Here is a 14,694-nt window from a genome sequence, read left to right on the forward strand (position 1 = left end):
ACTTTATAATATACTAAGCAAATACAGATATTTATAGAGTCATTCTTTAATTTATTCTTTATTTTTAACAAAATACTAATAAAAAGTTACTTGGATACAAATAGGGCGGTAGGTGAAAGTGACATTGCAGTGTTTTATTTTATCTAAAGTATGGCAAAAGGGAAAAACAATGGGAGAGTGGGAACGTTAAGTGATTCAGTGAGGAAGGTGAAAGGATATTGCGGAAAGACCAAAAGAAGATGCCACAACACAAAGAGAAAAGTGTAGCTGATCACATATCACAGTGTTTTTGCCCTCCTGAGGCTTTAGGTGAATGGATAACATTTTAGGAAGGTTAGCCAAGAAAATATGTGTAAGATATAATAAGGAGGACGATGATGTGTTGCAACAAAAATGGACACAAATAGGGTGATACCCCAATGGAAGATAACAGAGATATATGTGATTGTGCTCGTCTAGGGGCGATGTGTCTTGTCATGACTCCTGTGAAGATGTTTGCCCCATGGCTTCGAGAAAGAATCCTTCAGGAATGATTGTAGAAATGCATAAAACATGGATTAAAGAGCTGCACTGCTGGAGTGAAGAATCTTCAAATGGGATTACAGGAAAGTTTTTATTGTCTCCATGTTTTGGTGTCGGACCAGTACCTTTTTCAAGACAAAATCTGAATAAGAAACTATTTTTGTCTAAAAAAAAAAAGGTGCAGGTTCGGCATCTAAAGGCATAGACAATAACAACCTTCCCGCAAAACTGTAAAGCGCTATGGAATATGTTAGCGCTATATAAAAATAAAGATTATTATTATTATTATTCCCGTTATCCCATTTGAAGATTTTTTATTCCAACATTGCAGCACTTTTATCCATGTTTTATGCATTTCTGAATATTAAAGAAGATGATATTTATCGTTAGTTTAACCTTGTGTTGGAGACACGGTTTTACCATTTGCAATCTGTTTGGCATCCATATGGAATATACTTTTATATATTAGCAGTTATTAAAACATACAAAACCAAATACAGTTTTTTAGGTGAAAATACTGCAATGTAGCCATAAAAATCAGGTGTTTAGCCGTTGATCCGTGTGTGTGATCCGATTTTTTTTGCCCTTCTTACTTGAATGTAAGAGTCTCATGTGAAATATGGACAAGACTAGGGTATTCTGTGATATTTTTGATGCAGAAATTTGTTCCGTGAAAAAAGGTATCTGATCAGGCCTATTGTATAAAATGAATCCATGTGCTGTCTTTTTTTTTTTCACGTACATCACTCAGACCAAACATATGATCATATGAACTTGGGCAGTTCTTTTAGATATGCTACAAAATACTCATCAGTGTGACAAATACTTTTGACACGAGTGTTACTTAACCCAATTATGACCAAGTTCTCTAAAATTATGGCAGTTGTTTCTGCGCTTTAACCCTACAGCATTATAAATTTACTGGCGATGTTAAAGCAAATTCAATTCTATAATAAGCCCAGTGTTTGTCTGTCAGATACAGCCAGGGATCCTGGATAGAAGACAGAAGGGATTTATTACCGTTTCTGTCTTCTCTTTTGTCGGCTCAAAACCCGGGATATGTATAAAACTTTTGCAAAAAGATAGGAAAAGGGAGGCAGCTCTCCAGTTCAGATGCAAATAAGTGGACTTTTATTATCTATCTATCTATCTATCTATCTATCTATCTATCTATCTATCTATCTATCTATCTATCTATCTATCTATTTTCATGTCTGTCTATCTAAAGCAATGAAGCAATGACTTACAAATATTAGAAATCTACTTGACCATAATAACCTGGAGAATTCATTCAACAGGTTATTTAGTGTGATAGCTGGACCATAAAAAAAAAGAATAAAAATATTGGTTTTTTTTTCTATAATATTGTACAGTAATTCATATGCACCCCCAAAAAAGCACTAAAAAATAAACCAGTTGGTCTCAAATAAAATAAACGCTCATACAGCCACATCAGTGAAAAAAATATGGCTTAAAAGAGGAAAGGGAAAACAAAAAAAAGGTTGGTCAATAAAGGTGTCAGCTGATACATGCTGCTCGATCACCTGCATGTTCCTCTCTGAAGCGCTGCTGCGTTTACGAGATGAACATATATGACTGTGATCACACAGCCAGTAGATGATCCATGCTGCCCATAGTTTCAGCATAATGTATCAGCTGACAGGTTCCCCAGGCCTGTCACTAAGGGGTTAAAGATGTGCCAAATTTTTTAATCATTATGCATTGATCAATTGGCCACAAGCAAAACAGACTTGAAAAATGTCCTCATAATGGCTGCTCTCTAAAATGCCCAGACATTTACAGGGTGAGGTATTTATTAAGAAAGCACACTGGGGTAAGATGAGTCTAATTTATTAGAAGAGGCAAAAGTCCTAATAAATTATGCTGTGTGTTCCAGAAAATCAAATGTACATCAGTGGATTATAGCACTGCAATTTACCCTACTTTTCTCCATATGGCCTTGCCCTTTCCACAATGCTCTGCTTTGTAGATTTTTATTATTTGGCTTGCATACATATACACCATTACATTTCGGCATTTTACAGACTGTTCCCACTATTCATCACTGCTCTCATTGAGATGTAAAATTAAACTTCCTTATCAGTATGTCTTTGCAGTGTGGAAGAAACCAGAGGAGATCACACAAACATGGGGAGAACTTACGAACTCCTTGCAGATGATGTCTTTGGTGGGATTTGACCACTATGCAGTGGTATGAACAATGGAAAAGGTAAGCGTAAAAATGATATGGCCGGAGCCATCATAAATTACTTTGCCCCTCAGAGAAAACATTTTTGCCAAACAAATTAAATAAAAATGATAGTACATTACCTTTACTGCTTGTTGAACCTATGTACTTACCGGTAAATTAATATTTCTATACGGATAATGTCTTGGTATGTTTTTTGTTTTCATCCATCATAATTTGTCCATGTTCATAAGATTAATATTGGACAGTCATGTCTGTATCACTACGAAACTTTTCACACCAGGTTGACCATAAACCTAGCACATTACAGTAGAAGATTCTGCACAGTACTTGAGCTACTTACCTAGAGGGGTACCATCAATGAGTAGGGTGAACATCTCTCAGGAAGCACTGGAAATGGCTTTAGAGCAACGTCAGCACTGTCAATAAATGTTGGCAGCATAGAGGAACATTGTGTAGCTGGTATAGTGGATATGATCAAGTGTACTGCTCTGAATGAACTTTGACTGTGATATCATGTACTTTTTTTCATTTCTTTCACTAGTTCTGTAGGATCATCTACAAATTAACAAAACAAGGTGTTAAAGTTTACCCTGGCCCAGTGCTGTCATTTCCGGCAATATGGTAAAATTGAGATCTACGACAAGAGTTTATTTTGAAAAATTGGTTAAAAAATGGCCTTAAGGCGCATTCAGATGAGCATTCTAAAAATTGACCGAATTTAATCTAGAATAAATCGAGAGGTTTCATCCATATTATTATCCTTATTCCACCCATGTCCGTTTTTACTTCTGTTTGGCATCCAGTTTTATACATCAACATTTAAAACATTTGCAAGACCAAATAAAAGTAAACCATGCAAATTTTTGCATTGTATTCATAAAAATTAGATGCAACACAAATGATTTGTGTGGGATCCAATTTTTTGGGGGGAGACCCTTAGATCTGAATAGGGGAGTCTCATCCCAAATGCTGAAGAGACTAGTGTATGCTGTGATTTTTTCATACAAAAAGCTGTCACCTGAACAGTCCTATTCAATAAGATTGGTCAGTGTGCGGTATGTGTGCTATGTTATTCTAGCGTCTGAATCATATGTTCGTCTGATCGAGCCTTCATGGAAACATACCAAAATAATAGTACGTGAACAAAAGGTAAGGTAGGAAACTTTAATGTCATCATCATTTTATTTTATATTTATTTATCTTTATAAACCACTAGATGTATGACCAAGTTATAAACAACAAACTAAAATATAAGAAAAATCATCTTCTAGACAGACATATTTTATACAGTTGTGCACAACTCATTGTATTATTTAAAGACTTATCATAGAGTAGACCTACAATGGAAGCTCCTAGTGCTCCCCGATGTTGAGACATGAAGAATAATTTATTGATAATACAATGGACTGTAGACCATATTTTACAAAAGTTATAAATAAGCCTACAAAAGGCTAAAAAGCTGTTAATTTTAAGTGACTTTTTACACACAGAAAACTGTCACCCTTAACATTTTCCATATAAATTATTGACCACAATTTTGTGATAGAACTCATAGTCGATCGGCTAGCAAGTGAATCAGAGCCTCTGTAACTGCATTATACTATATTTGACCATCCTCATCCTTTAAATTTTCTAATCTTCAGTCTAGATACAGTATTTATGTGTAATGTAGCTGGCATCACAGGTATAATATAGGTTATACTTTATTCAAATGTCAAGAGTGAGTTGTTCTTCCTGTCTTCTCATTCCTAGGTGTCCACACACCTTAGAAAAGCTCCATCACACACATGAACACTTGGCGGAGAGTTAATGTGTTCTCTATAAGGAGAGCAGAGTAAGGGTGCGTGCACACTGAAACATTATTGTCAATGAGCTTTTTTTGCTACATTTTCATTGTAAAGAGGCTGTTGATAACCAATGAATGAGCAAAATGCTCATTAATTGGGTGAAATTTTTTTTTGTGCAGCATGAAAGATCATCATTCTCGGCAGCACATTGTCCTGTGTAAACAGGACTCGTAATGCCATGAATGACAGTTAACTGTCTATTACAGATTATTTAAAGTGGTCTATCTGTGTAAAGAGGGTATTAAATAACCACAAATCAGTATGTATTCACCGATCAGCAGTCGCTCTGTGCCTCCGGTTGGCCCATGTAAATTGACCATATTCAGTGGCTAATCCGTCTGCAGAACAAAAAGATCAAGCAATTAACAGACTGCCTGACCTTAAAGGGACACTGTCACCTGAATTTGGAGGGAACAATCTTTAGCCATGGAGGCGGGGTTTTTGTGTTTTTGATTCACCCTTTCCTTACCCGCTGGCTGCATGCTGGCTGCAATATTGGATTGAAGTTCATTCTCTGTCCTCCATAGTACACACCTGCGCAAGGCAAGATTGTCTTGTGCAGGCGTGTACTATGGAGGACACAGAATGAACTTCAATCCAATATTGCAGCCAGCATGCAGCCAGCGGGTAAGGAAAGGGTGAATCAAACACCCAAAAACCCCACCTCCATGGCTAAAGATTGTTCCCTCCAAATTCAGGTGACAGTGTCCCTTTAATCTGCCTCAACCTCATCACTGAAAGGAGAACCAGGAATTTCCCATGCATATTACCTAGTCAGAGGGTTTGTATGTCTCTATCTAATGTGCATGGGGGCCTCAAGTCTGTGAGCAAGTACTCTCTCTTCCTCTTTCACTTACTTTCATTGTTAAATTTTAGTTGTTGGTGGTGGTGATGGCGAACTCAGTCGAGGGGTTCAAGAGAGGCCTGGATGTCTTCCTGGAGCAGAACAATATTGTATCATACAATTATTAGGTTCTGTAGAAGGACGTAGATCTGGGGATTTATTATGATGGAATATAGGCTGAACTGGATGGACAAATGTCTTTTTTCGGCCTTACTAACTATGTTACTATGTTACTATGTAGTTCTCTGTTAAAACTGTGTTGGCAAAAATCTGATTAAAAATACAGTCTACTGCCAATAAACCCACTATATATGCCTTTTTCTATCTTTAACTGATATATTTACTATCATTTTATTTAAAAAACAATCTAATATATTAGTCTAATTTCAATCTTATTTGCAAATATACCATGCACTATGCATAACATCTATTTTGGTCTACAAAGTTTCAAAGGCATACAAATTTTAATATACACAATCAATTTTTAGGGCCATTGACCTAATTTCTCCAGGGACCTTCTGAAATTATTGATTTATTTATTGATTAAATAAGTGAGTGATGTAATATACAGATAACACCATTATGGTAAATGTGAGCACAAATGACATAATTTGCATCATTATGTAATTGACTTGACCTGAAGATGTTTTCTGTCTCATCAGATAGTTATTGTTTAATATTAGCAATGATATATTCCCATTATATTAGTAGAATACAAGTATTGCATATAGAGACTGTTATATTGTGGATAACTAGGACAATTTACTGGTCAGTGCTGCTAATTATCATAAAATAGTACCGCAATTGTTCCAATATGCTTTCCATGAAAGTCAACATGAAGAAAAAACGGGAAAACATTCATAATGGTAGGAATAACTTTGTAGACAAGGATAGCTGAAGTTAAGCGCATTGGATTTTCAAGTTGAGAATCAGCACTCTTTGAGTAACAGCTCCTGTTTTCTGTAATGAGCTAGGCAGACACTGAATGTGGATAGCAGGGATGAAATTTCAAGAATTTGAAAGGAACTTACATTAATCATTACATTAAGACACGTTAAAGAAAAAATGCTAGCTATTCAATAGGGATGAAACTTTTTTATTTTAGGACCAAAGAAGAAAGCCAGAAATTGACTACTCTCCATTTTTTACCATAAACTGAAGTGTATTATTATAAACAGCTATATTTTCTTGGTTAGTAGCCAAATAATGGACAATATATTTATATTTATCAGATTTTCACAGTGGAGGCAAAAAATCCTGCATGTTTTTCTCCTTCAAAAAAGGGAAAACATTCCAGAGTGGGTCACTTGGCTTTGTCAGCTGCGATATCTCCTACTGTTGTAGGTATGCCTCCAGTTATTCAACCTCCATGGTTGTACCGATCCTTTATGAAAGAGGAAAAAAGTAAAACACAGCAGAGCAGTGATCAAACCATGGTGCTGTATGTAAGGACTAGAGAGGAACAGATTAGGCATAAGTAGAATTCAACTATTTATGCAGATTTTCCAGCGAATTTCAAAGTTAATGTTCCTTATTATGCCATGATGTCTCATCACACACAAGAACATAATAAATGTAAGATGCAAAAAAATAAAAAAGCTGCATACTCACCTTAAAACTTATCTCTCTGGCCCGCCGTTTCTCACCATCACCTTTAGGTCCTCGTTGCATCTTCTGAATCATGCCACTGGTTTTGAAATCCTCAGGAATTCCAGCAATGATGAGGCTTAGTAGGGTTCTTCTCAAGCACGTGGAAGGTCACAATGGTATGTGCCATGACTGTGCATGCATGAGCAAAACCGGCAGGGATCAGAAAATGCCAAGAGAATCAGACAGGTGACCACAAGGGGCGGAGGAGCTGGAGAGGTGAGTGGTAAGATGAGTTAAAGGAATTATTTCATTTCAATAATGTTTTATTCTTTAGGGTTCCGGAAAATGGCAGCCAACAGAAGCGAATTCCAAAAAAATCCATATTTTGCCAAATGCAAATTTTTATAAAATTTGAGTAGAATTATTTTTTCTGAAAATGTTTCACTCATGTCTAGTAAGGATAGCACAATATGGAAACAAGTTGTCTAATGAGCTAAAATGGCACAAAAATCAGAGCTATCAAAAGCACTGTATTTTGCAAGTCTACTGTATTTATGAGAAGGTTCCTTCCACCTCTGATCACATCCCTCCAGTGATTAATAGGCTGCTGTGTATACAGGAACCAGCACTCAATTATTGTCCTAAGGAGCGGGATTTGTTAGGAGTGTTCTTCTCATGAATACAGTGGACTCATAAGTTGGGTCCAGTGTAATCGTTGATTGTTTTCATTTGCCACATGGCACATTATATTTGTCTGCTGTTTTGGCAAAAAGAATTGCGGACCTGGCTTCATATTATGCTACACTTTCTTATGGCAGTATAGTATAATGACAGATCTACTTTAAGCTGGCATACTTCTCTCCCCAGCATACCATACCTATAACACACACAACTATTTGATTAAGGAGTAAGTCTTCTTCAGAAACTTCTGATATGGTTGATGAAGAAACCTGTGAAAATCCAATATGCTTATACTTAATTTTCACCAGCATGCACTGTCAGATGACAGTTCCGAGTCCCATATATATATATCAGATCAAATAAAGGGAGCATGTCACTTGATTCATGCTGCCCAAACGACGGGCAGCATGAATCAGAGTCTGGTTGTGTGACTGGAGCCAGGTATGTTTTACTCTAAAACGCTCTGAAATTTCAGAGAAAACATAGTTAGAAGAGATTGTCAGAGTGAGAATATAAGTCTGATGTGGTTCCCACTGGATTCACCCCACCACGCACCAGGTGGTTGACAGATCTCTCCCTATGTACAATCATAGGAGAGATATGTCAGTCAACTGGAGTGAGCCGGCTCTTCAAACTACGTTTTTTTGTTGTGCAGCCAGGCTCCAATACATGCTGTCCATGGTATCCTGCCCATGAATCGAGTGACAGGTTCTCTTTAAACTCACAGACAACGTCAGGATCCACTGACAGTGATCAAAGGTTTATGGGCTGCTTGAATATAGTTTTAGCAGAAACACAGCAACACTTTTGTAGCCGTTAATTTATCACTTTTGTCACTAGACAGCATGCCAATTGACATTCTCAGATTGACTAACGGCATGTTTAACTTCAGTTCAGGAAATAACAAATTATCTCTACAGCATAGAAAAATTCGTAGTTTTATTGACCCTTGTGAAGATGAAATAATTAGCAGACTATGATAAATGTAGTGTGATAACTGATTGCAAGGCATCACAGCTTGTAAAGATCTAATTTTACTTTGCAAATTGATTTTAAAACCAAATGACCCATTTTTATTTAATGACAGTTGAAAAGTGGTATTTAAAAACACTCAATTAACAGCGGCTTTAGCATTGTTCAATATAATGCACAGTACAGGAAACACGCTGCTCATTTCAATGAGGTTGATTTTCAAGCTTCATCCCCTAGAGAAAATAAAGTGAGAAGCCGTCTATTCGAGGTTTCCTTCCAATTTTAGATCCACAGAACTTTGTGCTCATTACTATGTGATATAAAAGGAACAAAGGATGAACGTTCAACAATCAGCCACACAATCCGAACTTCTTCTAACTCTGTTTACAATGAATTGTGCTTGATTAAAAACAAATATTGAAATAATTAAAAAATAATTCCCCGCGCATTGCTTAAGTGACTGTAGCTTACCAGCCTTGACTCAAGACCCATTTTTACATGGTTTTTGCTGAAACCAAAGAAGCAATTTCACCCTCGTTCAGAACATTATGCAAATCTGGTCATTAGTATGTACTGTCAAGCATTGTGCTACTGGACTGATTTGCTTAAATTGTTTAGGCTCTATCCAAATTACAAAACTGATTTGAAAATCTTCATGTACAATGGCTGATTGTATACAACTCATGGAACAGAACAATAAATATTGAAAGATGTTTAATTAATTGACATAGCTGATTGAGTAATTGAAGCTGCATAATTCTTTCACTTTACAGACACCTAATAAAAATAAAAATATTTTTGTTACTAGAAGAAATAGTCTAACATCTTTTTTTGAAGGAACTGGATTCATATAGTCTTGCTTCCACTGATAACTAGTGAAGCTACTGTTTGACACAAGTACGACTTTGAGTTGGGTTTTCTACACAGCAGATGTAGAACTATATGTTAAACTTGCAAGACTACTACAATTTTTTTCAAAAATGTTCATATCCAAAAGAAATCCCTTGAAGTATGCATAGCATACAGTTTATTCTCAACACATTTTAAAGTTGAGCTGACTTCTTCATTAGTATCCATTGGTGTGGGTATCATATCCCTGGTATTACTCACACCCCAATGGCCATTTTTTAACAATTGCCTTGGTGCCAGTTTTTAGAATGTTTTATCTATTTAAATTGACATCACACTGTCGCTCCTTCTATTGTGTTGTCTCCTAAGGAATTAGTCAGCTTGACTTCAAAATGTGTTGAGAATAAACCGCATATTATCTATGCTTCATAGTATTTCATAAGTCTTTATTTACTCCAGCAGTAAAGCACTATTCTGACGCCATGTAAAACAGACGGATTGTTGCCTCTGTTAGTAACTACATGCCTTTTTTATTTTTTTTAAAGACTCAGATATTCCCTTTAAGAGTTTTTGTATAATGCCCTCTGTGCACTTTCTGTCCATCTTTTAGCTTCTCTTTGATCCCAAAGATAATAGATTCTCTTTACTAATAGACTTTACACAAATTTTTAAATGTGAAAATAAAAAAAAGTTTCTAAATAATAAGTAATAATACAATGCTGTAAACTAACGTGAGGTTCTACAATGCTGAAAATAGAAAGCTTTAACCACAGGAGATGTTGTAAATATCTAGTAGAGGCATTTATGATGTGCTGCCAATAACATGATATTCTATGGGCAGAGAAAGATCGTTTAAGTGATCATTCTGTGTGCATAGAACGTTTGTCGGCCTGTCTAATAATCATTTAGTGGTTTGTGTCAGCTCATCCAAAGGAATCATTAAGGTGGGGGGTTTCTTTTCATTTCCTCATTTCAAAATTAATGACTGTTTTATTTTTCATTCAACATAGCCGAGTGAGAATTTCTATGATAACCCATCAGTAGAACACAATCTCGTTGAAGGGGAATCGTGGACTGAAAGACGGAGCCTCATCTCTCAGTTAAACTCTTTAATACCACAGAGGCTAATGACTGTAGCAAGATTAAATAGGCAGGATCAGAGTTTGCTCTGATCCTGGCTTTTGCATAAGGGTGCTAGCTGTATTTTTCTGCTGTCACCTGCTGCTGATAGCATGGGCTACAATTACAGTGCTTTGTATTAACTATAATTCACCAGCCATGCAAGTCTCAGTGCAGTTCTTATAACAGTAGTTTTTGCTCTTTGTACTATTTAATTTCAGATAAATGTTCTGCACTTCCACGGTTCTCTATAGCCACCAGGCTGCTTTGTTTCCTCGACCTTGACATTCCCATTGCTTTAAACATGCATTGTGTCAATCACATGTTATTTTTGCAGCAACCAAAGAATGGTCCGATTCAATAAGGGGCAATGAATAAAACCAGGTCCTCACAGATCATGAATGATGCCATATAGATACAGTAACTTGGAAAGTATTCACCATTCTTGTCATTTTTCATGTTTTGCTACCTCACAACATGAAATGTCAGTTTTTTTAGGGTTAGTATCAGTTCATGTAAAAAAAAACATGCCCACAACTGTGAACATTTGGTTTTCTTTTTACTTTTAGTACTTTGTTGAGCCTCCTTTTGCTGCAATTACAGCTGTAAGTCACTTTGGATAAGTCTCTATGAGCTTTCCACATCTTGCCACTGGGATTTTTGCCCATTCCTTAAGGTAAAACTACTCTAGCTCCTTTAAATTAGATTGTTTCCTCTGGTGAACAGCAATCTTTAAGTCTGATCACAGATTCTCCATTGGATTAAGGTCTCAGCTTTGACTAGGCCACTCCAAAATATTTGCACATTTCCCCTTAATCCACTCAAGATTTGCTTTAGCAGTATGCTTTGGATCATTGTCTTGTTGGAAGGTAAACCTCCTTCCCAGTCTCAAGTCACTGACAGACTGAAACAGGTTTTGATCAAGAATATCCCTGTATTTTTGCACCATCCATTTTATCCTCCACTCAGATGATTTTCTGTGTCCCTGCTGCCAAAAAAATCCCAACACCATGTTGCACTGCTGATGGTGTTGTTGGGGTGATGAGCTGTGTAGGTTTGGCACAAGACATAGCGTTTACCTTGGTGGCCAAAAAAGTTCAATTTTGGCCCTTTCTGACCACAGCATCTTCCTCCATATATTTGGGGAGTCTCCCACATGTGTTTTGGCAAACTCACTTTTGGCCTTCCAATTTTTTGTGAGTAAGTAAAGCCTTTTTTTCTGCCCACGTTTCCATGATGTCCACCTCTATGGAGTGTATGGCTTATTGTGGTCATATGAATAGATATACTACAGTCTCTGCTTAGGAACTCTGCATCTGTTTCTAGGTTTCCTTTGTTTTCTGTGCTTCCTCCCAGATTAATGCCCTCCTGAGAGTTTTGGTGGGTGACCCTTTCCTGACAGGTTTGTTGTGGTACCGTGTTCTTTCCATTTGATGATGATGGATTTAATGGTGCTCTTTGTGATCATCAAGGATTAGGATTTTTTATAGCCCAACTCTGACTTGTATTTCTCAACAACTTTGTCCCTGACTTGTTTGGAGATCTCTTTGGTCTTCATGGTGTTGTTTGGTTAGTGGTGTCTCGTGCTTAATGGTGTTGCAGCCTCTGTGGTCTTTCAGAAAAGTTGTATGTATACTGAAAGACAATGTCACGCTTAGATTGCACACAAGTTGACTTCCTTTCACTTAGCATGTGAGTTATGAAGGTAATTGCTTGCACTAGAAATTTTTAGGGCCTTCATAACAAAAGTGGTGAATACATATGTCAATTTTTTGTTATTTGATACCGCAAATTTAATTTATGCCTTTTTCTTCATACTTTACTTCACTAACTTAGAATATTTAGTGCTGATGCATTGTATACAAATTAGATTACAAAAATATTTAAATACAGGTAATGTTACAAAGAAGTAAAAACCAAGGAAGGAGGTGAATACTTTCACAAGCCAAGGTATATTTAACTTGCCAAATATTTTGCAACTAACTATAACCTGAAGCAGTTACACTTGTCAGGTTAGGATCTGCTCACATAGCCAGTTGTCATATATTTGTAATGGTTCTATTACAATGGTTCTATTAGTTTCCATTTTGCATCATTTTGCTTTCCATTTGTAATGGATCCCTTTTTACTAGAGGTGTCTCTAAATACCTCTTAAGCTCTAGGCATGCACAGTGCATTAAAAATGGATATTTTCATGGTTGAAATAAAAGATAATAATAATATAAAAAATGACCCTGTTGCTACTGTTTTTTTGTACAGAAAAAAAATGTGCAGACTACATTTTTTTTATTTACCTAAAAACGGATTGCAACTGGATTGCAGTCAAATGGAAGATGTTTTTGGATTTTTCTGTCCTATTTAGAAGAATGGATCTAGTGGATCATTTTGCTTCAGTTTTTGGCATCACAAGATAGATTAAAAAGTGGAAATAACTTTTGGACATGTGAGCATAGCCTTGCAATTATATTTACTTGTACACAGCTTGAAAGCAGATGCTCGGGAGAAGTATTTCTGGGGACTGTCCCTTTTTCTCACTCCAAGGCTGCCCTTACTGGTTTAAAGGGTCCAGTAAGCAGAAGCAAGTAGGTGGGGCCCGGAAAGCCAATCAGGGGCCGGTAGCTGAAGTCAGCATGCACATAGCCAGTGTATGACATCACAAACGGATGATAAAGAGGGCAAAGCTGGACCACGGCCAGGTAAGGAGAATTTGTTTTTGTACTGAAAGCAGACATATAGGCCAAGGATGTGAAATCATATGGGTTCAGGATAGAGACACATGGGACCAGGATGGAAGAACATATGGGTGCACGATGAGAGATCAAATGGGGCCAGGATGGGAGATCATATGGGGCCAGGTTGGGAGAACATATGGGTGCAGGATGAAAGAACATATGGCAGTTGGATGAGACATTTGGGGGTACGATGATAGAACAAATGGGACGAGGATGGGAGATCATTTGGGTCCAGGATGGGAGATCATATGGGGTCAGGATGGAGAAATATGCGGGTAGGATGGAGACACATCAAGCCAGAATGGGAGAATATATGGGGACAGGATGTGAGAACATATGGGACCAGGTTGGGAGAAGCTATGGGGGCAGGATAGAGACACATGGGTCCAGGATGGGATAACATACAGTATGGGGCAGGATGAGACACATGGGGCCAGGATGGATGAAGATATTAGAGGAAGGGTATAGGATGAGGGACATTATTACTGTAGGAGCTAATCAAGGTATATTATTGCTGCTTTAATATATTTTATTTTTGAGGATACTGTTTTCAAAGGGGGTCCTGTAACTGAGCACGGTGACACTTTGTCACTTTTTTTCTTCATGTGGTGTATTGGTGAACAATTGGGGAATGTGCTCTGAAAGCGGTGCAATAGATAACTGTGTGTTATTTTCTGCAGAGACGAGTCCTGGTTGGAAGAAGTGATGGTTGTGTGCACTAGATGAAGAAGAAAAGTGAAGATAAATATCTTTAACTAGAGACATCCCTGGTGAGTCAGTGTGTTTTTTGTACACTTATACTATACACTGTATACTATGTACAGAGCTCCTGTGTAAAATGTCACTGTTGATCCCTATACTACTTGTGCACTGGCACTATATACAATGGGAAAAAAAGTCTTTGATACACTGCTGATTTTGCAAGATTTCACACCTACAAAGAATAGAGAAGTCTGTAATTTTTATCGCAGTTATACATCAACTGTAAGAGACAGAAACAAAAAATAAATAAAAAATCAGAAAATCACATTGTATGATTTTTAAATAATTAAATTGCATTTTATTGCATGAAATAAGTATTTGATCACCTACCAACCCACAAGAATTCTGGCTCTCACAGACTTGTTTCTTTTTCTTTAAGAAGCCCTCCTACTCTGAACTCATTACCTGTATCAGCTGCACCTGTTTGAACTTGTTATCTGTATAATAGACACCTGTCCACACACTCAATTAATCACACTCCAGTCTCTCCACCGTGGCCAAGAACAAAAAGCTATCTGAGGACACCAGGGACAAAATTGTGGACCTGCACAAGTCTGGGATGGG

Source organism: Ranitomeya imitator, chromosome 6, assembly GCF_032444005.1.
Source record: "Ranitomeya imitator isolate aRanImi1 chromosome 6, aRanImi1.pri, whole genome shotgun sequence".
NCBI lineage: Eukaryota > Metazoa > Chordata > Amphibia > Anura > Dendrobatidae > Ranitomeya > Ranitomeya imitator.